Genomic DNA, 12561 nt, shown 5'->3' on the forward strand with positions numbered 1-12561 from the left:
CACTAGGATTTTCGTGCCAAAACAATCCATGATTTTATTTGTTAAGAAATTATTTTTATAAGTTAATAAGATGAAGGATATTGTTTTCTTACATATGTAAGTATCTGTTAAATATATGATGACAATAAAAATAATATATAATAACATATAAAATAATTTAAATATATATAATATAGTTAGAAGGGAAACATAAGTTGGACCTGACGTTCCTATTCCTATATAGAAAAATAGAACGGACCTCTGCGTTTTCTTCAAAAAAATACATAAATTGGGCTGCCAAAAATAAAATCTTGGATGGGAGGTCCATAGGCCGGTCGATACATGACGGCCCTAAGAAAATACAAACAGGCCTATGGACCTCCCATCCGAGGTCGTGGGCTGCGCATGTTAAAAATGAAAGCCTAGATGGGGCAGCCCAAAACCACGTCCAACACTTGCCAAAACTTCGTCCCTCGTTTTCTCTGTGTTGCGCACACTCGACATTGTGTGGGCATTTTGACTGTGCATCATATGAAGATGTGCTATGCATGAATGTTGATCAGCATGATGTTAACTGGCTGGTAGTTCCATTTTCGACCATGAATAAAACTTCCAACATGATGTTAACCCTGTTTGAAAAGGCCGTGTTAATATAAATGCTCTGCCTCTAAAAGTTGCAGTTTCTTATCTGAAACTAAACTTGCAGTTTCATGTCTGAAACTGAAACTTGCAGTTTCTTCTCTGAGAATCACATTGTCTACACTTTTATACTCCTATGAAACTACATTTTTTAAGTGCTAAAAATAGATCTCTAGAATTCATAAAATACTTCATATGCTCAATACTGCAAATCTGAAATTCAAAAGACATTCATATCTGAAAGTACTCTCAAAATACACAACACAAAACACAATTCACAACCTGCAAATACTGACAACCCTAAGCTCCTCCTGACAATTCACAACGTGCCCGACTATTGGGCTGGGGGGGCAGCCCCCTCCTATTCCTCGGCGGCAGACAACCGCCCCGTGAGACGATGTGAATGGCGAGGGAGACGATGGCGGGGAAGCGTCGTCGGGCCAACTGCTTTTCTCCTCTTGTAGTTGGGTTCGGTCGATGAAGACTCCACCGGCTCGCTGTGGCAGGACACCCTCACAAACGACACCCTGTAGATGCTCGATCCTTCAATCTCTGGTGGATGCTCCATCTGGGATCGATACTCCCACCACCGCTCCCTCACGATCGGATTCGGTGAATCTGTTTGCTCCATGGCCCAGAGGAGCAGCTCTATGTACTCCGGCGCGACTCCCTCCGGGAGTATCGCCGCCTTTTCCCTCTGTTGCAGATATTTGGCCATGGATGTCGCCGTCACCGCTAGTTGGTCCTTGTTGTCAAACCAAGACTGTATCTCCAACATCCTAGCTAGCTTCACAGGGTTGCCGTCTGCGATCCTCATGTATCGGTTGTACTCCTCCATCGATCTACTTCTCCGCAGCACCTTCACTCGCCGGTGGTGGTTTTTGAATGGAAGAGGAGAGGAGCAGCGCTGGTTTAGGATTAGAACGGGAGAGGAGCGACGCTGGTTTTGGACTGGAACAGGAGAGGAGGGGCGGTGGTTTTGAAATGGAAGAGGAGAGGAGCGGTGCTGCATTTAGATTGGAACAGGAGAGGAGCGGCGGTGGTTTAAGAGGAGAAGAGCGGAAGAGCGGCGCTGGTCTTGGAAGTATTTTTTTTGTTGTTTTGCTTATTTTGGGTCAAAGTTTGACCACGTACTGTATTTGACAAGCAAAATGTGAATGCATGTCACCAAAAATTGTATCGTTTGGTTCGTATCTGAATGTACTTTCAAATTATATTATTTTTGCAACGTATAACATATATTTTATGTGCGAAAATCATGGTCAATTATGACCCAGAATAAAAGGGAGACTAGTTAATGTGGGGTCGCTTTCTTAATTGAAGGGTAAATTGATTTTGATTTTGATCCAGCCACAGCGCGCCGGCCCTCTCGTCAAATCCTAAATTGCTGTAGCACGCTCCTCTCCCTCTTCTCCATTGCAAAACCACCTCCTCTCCTCTCCATCATCTCCATTCCAAAACCACCATCTCGCCTCTCCCTCTTTTGATCTTCTCCATTGCAAAACCACCTCCTCTCCTCTCCATCATCTCCATTCCAAAACCACCGCCTCGCCTCTCCCTCTTCTGAACTGGAGAGGCCGAGACAGTGTGAAGAGAGCAACACTAGCAAGCAAGCGCGGAGGCTCCTGCCTATATAGTGGAGTAGTACTAGTTTTCTTTTGTCTACCAGAGCCGGCTTGACCTCATAAATGACTGTCGAGAAGTCTTCATGCACATGGCCCGGAGGCGCAGTTGTCGTCATTTTGATCTGAAGCGCCGGATTATAACATATAACACGACAAAATGCCACATGACAAGAAATCATAACCTCACTGCCCAAAGGAGACAACATGAATCCCGACGGACAAACTAGATGAGGAACAAAGCTCAAATTAAAGATAAACTCATAGAAAAGGGGACCGTCAATAGATGTCCTAATTAACATAGCCGGCTTGACCTAGATGGCAGCCGAGTAGTCACTGTTCATGCATGTGCCCCCAATGACTAGCCCAACTTAGTTGTCGCTGTTTAACCCTTGCAGTGATCCAAAGCACATGACACCTAATTTTGCGAGATGAAAATAAACCATTTTTAAGATTTCTCACCACAACTACAACCATGTACAACACAGCCTGCACGATATGTAGACGATAGCCAATCCAGGCGAGTCTGCTGGAGTCTGGTCACATGCATGGATGAACTGATCTTCCGTGTCTTGCAGGGATCGTCCAGGCACCAACGTAGTACAACACTTATCTAGTACTATCGCTCGTCTCCCTCTTCTATTAAGTCACCAGACTTGCGGGGCCGGGGAGTGTGCCTATGGTCGGTTCACAATTATCGTCCCACATGTGTGTGCAAACGCAATATGACGCGTGTTCCATTCGGAGAGCAGCGTGCCAGACCGACCGACCGTCTGGGGTGCAACGCGAACGCGATGGGCGTGTTGTATACTCCGTACATGTGTACCGCCGTTTTCTAGATGTTTTGCTCCATGGCGCGGGCGCAATCCATGGATACAAAATTAGTATACTATATACTATTTAAAAGTCGAGGGCGGGGCTTTTCCTGCGTGGTTGGCGGCAGGGCAGTTCCGCCTAGTCGGTTCGACAGAGACGCAAGAAGATGAGGGAGTAGGCTGCTGCAAACGTAGGGCTGTGTGATTTGACAGTGAGTTACTGCTGGACAGGTGGGGCCCCGTGATTTGACTTGCCATTATCATTTTAACTGCGGCGCTGTGACCGACGTGAGTCTCCCGATTCCTGACCACCTCCATACAGGTGCCTCTCCCAATGCTCCACCATGTAGTAGTAGAGGCTGGCTCTTGCATGAGAGCCCACTTCTCCACTTTTTCCTTGCCTCTCTTTCCTCCACATATGCAAAAATGCCATGTAAAGCGCACTATTGTACTTACTTTTACTTTCTCCTTGCTACCTCTTGAGCACTGCGTGCCTTTCTTGACGGAGGGTCCAAGTCTTCTGGATCTTATCTGATGATAAAATCACGTTTCCGAAGGTTTCATTCCGTTTGGACTCCGTTTGATATTCCTTTTCTTCGAAACCCTAAACAGGCAAAAAACAACAATTTTGGGTTGGGCCTCCAGTTAATAGGTTAGTCCCAAAAATAATATAAAAGTGGAAAATAAAGCCCAATAATGTCTAAAACAGTAGATAATATAGCATGGAGCAATCAAAAATTATAGATACGTTGGAGACGTATCAAGCATCCCCAAGCTTAATTCCTGCTCGTCCTCGAGTAGGTAAATGATAAAAACAGAATTTTTGATGCGGATTGCTACTTGGCATAATTTCAATGTAAATCTTCTTAATTGTGGTATGAATATTCAGATTTGAAAGATTCAAGACAAAAGTTCATATTGATATAAAAATAATAATACTTCAAGCATACTAACAAAGCAATTATGTCTTCTCAAAATATCATGGCCAAAGAAAGCTATCCCTACAAAATCATATAGTCTGGCTATGCTCTATCTTCACCACACAAAGTATTTAATCATGCACAACCCCGTTGACAAACCAAGCAATTGTTTCATACTTTTGACATTTTCAAAACTTTTTCGATCTTCACGCAATACATGAGTGTGATCCATGGATATAACACTATAGGTGGAATAGAATGGTGGTTGGGGAGAAGACAAAAAGGGAGAAGATAGTCTCACATCAACTAGGCGTATCAATGGGCTATGGATATGCCCATCAATAGATATCAATGTGACTGAGTAGGGATTGCCATGTAACGGATGCACTAGAGCTATAAGTATATGAAAGCTCAAAAGAAACTAAGTGGGTGTGCATCCAACTCTCTTGCTCACGAAGACCTAGGGCATTTTGAGGAAGCCCATCATTGGAATATACAAGCCAAGTTCTATAATGAAAAATTCCCACTAGTATATGAAAGTGACATAATGAGAGACTCTCTATCATGAAGATCATGGTGCTACTTTGAAGCACAAGTGTGGTAAAAGGATAGTAACATTGTCCCTTCTCTCTTTTTCTCTCATTTTTTTATTTGGGCCTTTCTCCTTTTTTATGGCCTCTTTTTTCCGTTCGGAGTCTCATCCCGACTTGTGGGGGAATCATGGTCTCCATCATCCTTTCCTCACTAGGACAATGCTCTAATAGTGATGATCATCACACTTTTATTTACTTACAACTCATGAATTACAACTCGATTCTAAGTACAAAATATGACTCTATATGAATGCCTCCGGCGGTGTACTGGGATGTGCAATGAATCAAGAGTGACATGTATGAAAGAATTATGAACGGTGGGTTTGCCACAAATACGATGTCAACTACATGATCATGCTAGAAATATGACAATGATGGATCGTGTCATAATGAACGGAACGGTGGAAAGTTGCATGGCAATATATCTCGGAATGGCTATGGAAATGCCATGATAGGTAGGTATGGTGGCTGTTTTGAGGAAGGTATTTGGTGGGTGTATGATACCGGCGAAAAGTGCGTGGTATTAGAGAGGCTAGCAATGGAGGAAGGAAGGAAAGTGCGTATAATCCATGGACTCAACATTACTCATAAAGAACTCATATACTTATTGCAAAAATCTAGAAGTTATCAAAGCAAAGTATTACGTGCATGCTCCTAGGGGGATAGATTGGTAGGAAAAGACCATCGCTCTTCCCCGACCGCCACTCTTAAGGAAGACAATCAATAAATAAATCATGCTCCGACTTCATCACATAATGGTTCACCATACGTGCATGCTACGGGAATCACAAACTTTAACACAAGAATTTCTCAAATCCACAACTACTCAACTAGCATGAGTTTAATATCACCATCCTCATATCTCAAAACAATTATCAAGCATCAATTTCTTCTTAGTATTCAACACACTCATACGAAAGTTTTATTATTAATCTTGCGTACCAAGCATATTAGGATTTTAAGCAAATTACCATGCTATTAAGACTCTCGAAATAATGTAAGTGAAGCATGAGAGATCAATAGTTTCTATAAAACAAATCCACCACCGTGCTCTAAAAGATATAAGTGAAGCACTAGAGCAAAACTATAAAGCTCAAAAGATATAAGTGAAGTACATAGAGTATTCTATCAAATTCCAAATCATTTATGGCTCTCTCAAAAGGTGTGTACAGCAAGGATGATTGTGTTAAACTAATAAGCAAAGACTCAAATCATAAAAGACGCTCCAAGCAAAACACATATCATGTGGTGAATAAAAATATAGCTCCAAGTAAAGTTACCGATAGAAGTAGACGAAAGAGGGGATGCCTTCCGGGGCATCCCCAAGCTTTGGCTTTTAGGTGTCCTTAGATTACCTTGGGGGTGCCATGGGCATCCCCAAGATTAGGCTCTTGCCACTCCTTGTTCCATAATCCATCAAATCCTTATCCAAAACTTGAAAACTTCACAACACAAAACTTAAGGTAGAAAACTCGTGAGCTCCGTTAGCGAAAGAAAACAAAAGACAACTTCAAGGTACTGTAATGAACTCATTATTTATTTATATTGGTGTTAAACATACTGTATTCCAACTTCTCTATGGATTATAAACTATTTTACTAGCCATAGATTCATCAAAATAAGCAAACAACACACGAAAAACAGAATCTATCAAAAACAGAACAGTCTGTAGTAATCTGTAGCTAGCGCAAGATCTGGAACCCCAAAAATTCTAAAATAAATTGCTGGACATGGGGAATTTATCTATTAATCATATTCAAAAAGAATTAACTAGCACTTTCCAAATAAAAATGACAGCAGTTCTCATGAGCGCTAAAGTTTCTGTTTTTTACAGCAAGTTCAACAAGACTTTCCCCAAGTCTTCCCAACGGTTCTACTTGGCACAAACACTAATTAAACACAAAAAACACAACCAAAACAGAGGCTAGATAATTTATTTATTACTAAACAGGAGCAAAAATCAATGAGTAAAAATAAAATTGGGTTGCCTCCCAACAAGCGCTATCGTTTAACGCCCCTAGCTAGGCATAACAAGCAAGAATAGATCTAGGTATTGCCATCTTTGGTAGGAAATCCATAAGTGGCTCTCATGATAGATTTATATGGTAATTTTATTTTCTTTCTAAGGAAGTGTTCCATGACCTTTTTTAATGGAAATTTAAATCTAATATTCCCTTCCTTCATATCAATAATTGCACCAACCGTTCTAAGGAAAGGTCTACCGAGAATAATAGGGCAAGAAGGATTGCAATCTATATCAAGAACGATAAAATCTACGGGCACATAATTCCTATTTGCAACAATAAGAACATCATTAATTCTTCACATAGGTTTCTTAATAGTGGAATCCGCAAGATGCAAGTTTAGAGAGCAATCATCAAAATCACGAGAATCTAGTTAATCACACAAAGTTTTGGGAATAGTAGAGACACTAGCACCCAAATCACACAAAGCATAAAACTCATAATTTGTAATTTTAATTTCAATAGTTGGTTCCCACTCATCATAAAGTTTTCTAGGGATAGAAACTTCCAATTCAAGTTTTTCCTCATAGGATTGCATCAAGGCATCAACGATATGTTTAGTAAACGCTTTATTTTGACTATAAGCGTGAGGAGATTTTAGCACGGATTGCAACAAGGAAATACAATAAATCAAAGAGCAATTTTCATAGTTAAATTCCTTGATATCCATAATAGTGGGTTTAGCAACATCTAGGGTTTTAATTTCTTCAAGCCCACTTTTATCAAATTTAGCATCAAGATCAACAAATTCCGAATTCTTAGAACGCCTTCTAGGTAAAGGTGGATCATATTCAGTTCCATCATTATCAAGATTCATATTGCAAAACAAAGATTTAAGAGGGGACACATCAATAACTTTTAGATCTTCATCATTATTTTCATAGGAATCCGGTTTAGCGGCCATCTTATTGACTAAGGTAGCTTGCATATCCGAAATTTCAGTAGTTAATTTTTCAAGATGGGCAATTTGGGATCTTATACCATCAAATTCTTTAGACATATCACCGAGCTCTTTATTCATATAATTCATGAAAGTTTTTTGTTCCTTAAGCTCATTTCTAAAGAAATTATTATGCTCAAATTGCAAAACCATAAACTTCCTGACATTGTTTTCGATCTCCTCTAACCTTTTAAGGTGAAGATCGCCAAATATAGGTAGAGCCATCACGACAAACAAGCAATCCAACACACGAGCAAACAAGAGCAAACGGGCAAAAGAGGCAGATAGAGAGGGAGGATATAGAGAGAGAGGGCAAATAAAACGGCAAGGGTGAAGTGGGGGAGAAGAAAACGAGAGGCAAATGGCAAATACTGTAATGCAGGAGATAGGGATTGTGATGGGTACTTGGTATGTTGACTTTTGCGCAGACTCCCCGGCAACGGCACCAAAAATTCTTCTTGCTACCTCTTGAGCACTACGTGGCTTTCTTGACGGAGGGTCCAAGTCTCCTGGATCTTATCAGATGAGAAAATCACGTTTCTGAAGGTTTCATTCCATTTGGACTCCGTTTGATATTCCTTTTCTTCGATACCCTAAAACAGGCAAAAAAAATAGCAATTCTGGCTGGGCCTCCGGTTAATAGGTTAGTCCCAAAAATAATATAAAAGTGGAAAATAAAGCCCAATAATGTCTAAAACAGTAGATAATATAGCATGGAGCAATAAAAAATTATAGATACGTTGGAGACGTATCACTCCTACAGGTGCTTAAACTTGCCACATAGGCATAAAGTCTGATGTGGCAAGTTAATCAAGAAGAGAGAGACTAGTTTGGTGACCCAAGGAAGAAACGGTGCTAAGCGCGTGTACCTAGGTGAAAAGACAATTTTGAGTCTATAGCTAATTAAATGAAGAAAACTTAGCAACACCATTTCATTGGAAGAGGTCACTCCTTGGCAAATGCAATAAATACTAGTACTCCCTGTGTCCCATAATATAAGAACGTTTTTGGCACTACACTAGTGTCAAAAACATTCTTATATTATGGGACGGAGGGAGTACGAAGAAAGAGATAGAGAGGAGTAAAAAATACACTTATAGCCAACCTTGTTGTAGTATGAGTGACTAAGTGATGACTATGTATGACATGCCAACATCAGATAGCCTAACCCACGGTGGGCGCCAACTGTCGTGGAATTGTCACGGCAGATGTCCTTAGTGTCAGGACTTAGTCGCAAGGCCAACGCATCTATGTGGTAGCTTGAGAGGGGTTGAGCGGGACGAGATACGCGATATTTTACCCAGATTCGGCCCCTCACGGTGGAGGTAAAAGCCTACATCCTGCTTCATTGATATTGATGATGATGATCACGGTTACAAGAGTGCTCTATCTCGAGAGCTATTGTATAAACATAACTTGTCCAACTTGTGGAACTTGTCAATATTCCCCCCTTTTGGGGAGCCCTGCCCCTCCTTATATATGTTGAAGGGGCGGTTTACATGTGGAGTCCTATTAGGATTAGGACTAGTCTATCTCTAATACAAACCGGATACAAGTCCAGGTCTTAGCTCCTTGTAAGATAATATTCCTCCTGCCTTTCCTCTTAAACCGGCCCACCGTTAAACATGAACCGACCTTCTGGGCTTTGAGCCTTGTCATCCGTTGATCCCGCACGCCGGATCACCAGTGAGTCATAATGACCAGGTGGGTTGCTTGTGAACCGCCAGGTCAGGGCGGGTCGCCAGTAACTCACCAAGTGTCAGCGGGGTCTTCAGATAAACCGCCAAGTCCAGCCGGGTTAACTTCCGGCCGGTTTACACCGCGGGGTATATCCCCGACAAAGGGCGCGACCGCGCGAGCGACGCGACAGTCGTGGTAGGCGCAACCATGATACAGGCTGCTGGCAGCCCTTGGATCTGAGATCAAACGGTCGCATGCTAAGTTGCTGAAAATTTGCAGAATAATCCTCCAGGATAGGATATTCACCCATAGGTCTAGAATCACGCCATACAACCGTTTGATCTCAGATCCAAGGGCTCTCGGAAGCCCGTATCATGGGAGAATGGAAAGCCACTACCCTGCCGTTCGCATGCTGGCAGTTCGCTCCTACTCGTCCCCGCACGTCCTTCAATACTACGGCGGTTCGCTCCTAGTCGTCCCGTCCATTCACATTACGGCAGTTCCACTAATCCTAACCCTCCTCCCAAATCCATGGCATCCCAAATCTCCACGATCGGCGGTGAGTACAAGGTTAGAACCATCACGGGCGATGAGTTCGACGTCATCTACACCCGTTCTTCCGCGACGGTGAAAGGATGCCTTTCTCGCTTCAGACGCATGTTCGAAGACTCAGATGATGAGTGGGTCGCTGGGCTAGATGTTGAGTACACCACAGTCCTGGGACGAGAGAAGGATCTAAAGGACGAAGAGAGGAAGAAGCCCGCCGTGATCCAGGTTTGCGTGCATGACTTATGCTTGGTCTACCACATATGCCATGCCGACGTTGAGTGCCAGGATTTTAAGGACTTCCTTGAGAGAAACCTAGTCAAATTCGTTACTGTACACTTTGGTAACGACAAAGAAGTCCTGCGTCGGATAGGCCTCGTTGTAGGCAACACCTTCGACCTCCAGAAGAATCGGCTGGTGTCCTCTCGTCAGCCTTCAATGCTGATCCTGGCAGGAGCCATGGTTCATCCTTCATACGGTAAACTGGAGAAACCGCCATACAAGTTTCATCGTCATGCATGGCAGCGGAATGTACTAGATATAGACCACATCCACTATGCTGCAATGGATGGCTACCTTTGCTTCAATATCTACAAGGGTTGGATGAAGAGCAACAGCCAAGTGTGCGGTTCAAGCAAAGAAATATCGGCCAAGAGGAAGAGGGACAAGGACGAAGTCGAGGACGTGGATGAGGACTCCGAGTAAGGTGGCAGTGTCGTTGCTCATGGTGGTTCTAATGCACTGTCTACCGGAATAGTTGCAAAGTTTAATTTCAGGTGTGCTTAATTTAATTTGAGGGGTGTGTTGTGTTGAGCCCCCAGCAGAACTATGTTATGTTTCTTCTCGTTACTTTAACTCTTCAGTACGTAAATACTAGTATTTCTTACATTTCATCTTTTAGTTGGTATAGTACTACCACTTGTTTCTTCACATTATATACGTACAATATATATGGCCAACATCATATAGCCAGCAGTTTAGTTGTCAAAGAAATTCAGGGTGCTTAGTTTTGTCAAAGAATTCCAGGATGCTTAGAGGGAGCTTGGATCCAAGGGACTTATTTTAGTCTGACTAAAAATAGTCTCTTTAAGAGGCTAAAGTTCCAAGCACCCCTGACTAAAGAGGGGCTAAAACTAGTCTTGAGACTAAATTTTTTTAGTCAGGGGTACCCCTACTAAAATGTGGATTAGTCCTCTCTCTACTCATTTAACTCCTCTCCTTTAACACATGCGAGTTCTGGATTGGAGGGTTTGGAGGATAATAAATGCTCATTAACTTGATTTTAGCCTTTTTAGTATTTGGATCCAAGCATGGGTGAGGCTAGCATGTTTTAGTCCCACTACTTTTAGTCATGGGACTAAAACGTATCCAAGCACCCTCTTAGTTTTTTTGAGGGGTGGGTTGTGCTGGACACCATTATCGTGACTAGCCTTTTTAATAGTACTATATGCATAATTTGGCGACGAGCGCTCTCTATATGTACCACTTTTTTTAATTTCAAGTTTTGCTCCATGGCGCAATCCATCGATACTACTGTTGTACAAAAGTATACATTTTTTAAAAGGCTAGAGGGCGGGGCAGTCTAGCTTGGTCAGTTTCACGAGAGGCGAGGGCCTTTGTGATTTGACGGCTCATTACTGCTGGAAGGCGGGGCCTTGTGATTTGACTACTCATATAAATGCGCCGACGACCTGATCGAGGAGGATCAAAGAACCGCGCGGTATACTCAAGTTTTCCACTGGAGTAGTACTACGACGGAGGAGCACGAAACACGGCAGCCCAGTGCCATATGGCGATAAAAAATGATCTAATTTGCTAGTCATCTCATTGTTAGCATTGTTCTATTCATTCCCTAAAAAACCATTGTTCTATTCATGCCTTGCAGAGAACGTGACACGTGCGGCGAAACACCCGAAGCAAAAGATGAAACACAGGAGCAAAAGAAGAAGGAAGATTATCACCCCAAATGATCTAATTTGCCGTGGAGTCGTAACTGCTTCTTCATCGCCTCCATGACATCCATCTCCTTGCGTGTCTCCTCCGCCATCTTCTTCATTTTGTCCATGACGCGGGATTTCTCGACGCGAGCCTTCATCATCTGTTCCACGGCCGCATTATGTACCTTGACAGCAGCCGGGTGCTTGATGCGGAGCTTTGCCAACTCCTCCTTCTGTTCCATGACGAGGGCCTGCAGCAACTTCATCGAGGAAGTACTATTCTCATGCAGCTTCTTCTAGCCGACGTTCTTCTCCTTCAATAGGTCGATATCGTGGCAGAGCTTCGCCTTGTCCTCCTGAATTCGCAGGATTTCACCGGTCGCCTTCTTCTCCGAGGCAATGCTCTTCTTCAGCAGCATCACCAAGCCGGCGGTCAACCCCCCTGCTGATTGAGCTCAGCGGGCATGTCATCGAGGCTCTCCTTCAGCAACTCCATCAAGCCTTGGATGAACTCCTTCTGCTTATTGAGGTTCTTATTGAGCTGATCAGGCATGCCGTCGAGGGATAACGACTCCAGCTCCGCCGGCTCGGCATGTTTGCCTCCGCGGCTAGGGCGCTCCTGGGAGCCATCGCCTGCCCGTGAGAGATCTTTCGAGGTCTCTGCGTGGCGGCGAGCCCTCTTTTTTTCCCGCAGCCTTGGTTGCTGCTCCCTTGTTACGAGTAGTTCTCGACCTAGAGCTCTACTCACCGGCCATGGCAACGACGGACGAAGAAGAAGCACTTATGAGGAGGAAAGGTAGAGTAATTTTCGGTTAGGTAGTTCCCCTTTTTATAACCTAAGTACTAGCACTAGTACTAATACCTGC

This window comes from Triticum urartu, chromosome 4 (genome assembly GCF_003073215.2).
Source record: "Triticum urartu cultivar G1812 chromosome 4, Tu2.1, whole genome shotgun sequence".
NCBI classification, from domain to species: Eukaryota; Viridiplantae; Streptophyta; class Magnoliopsida; order Poales; family Poaceae; genus Triticum; species Triticum urartu.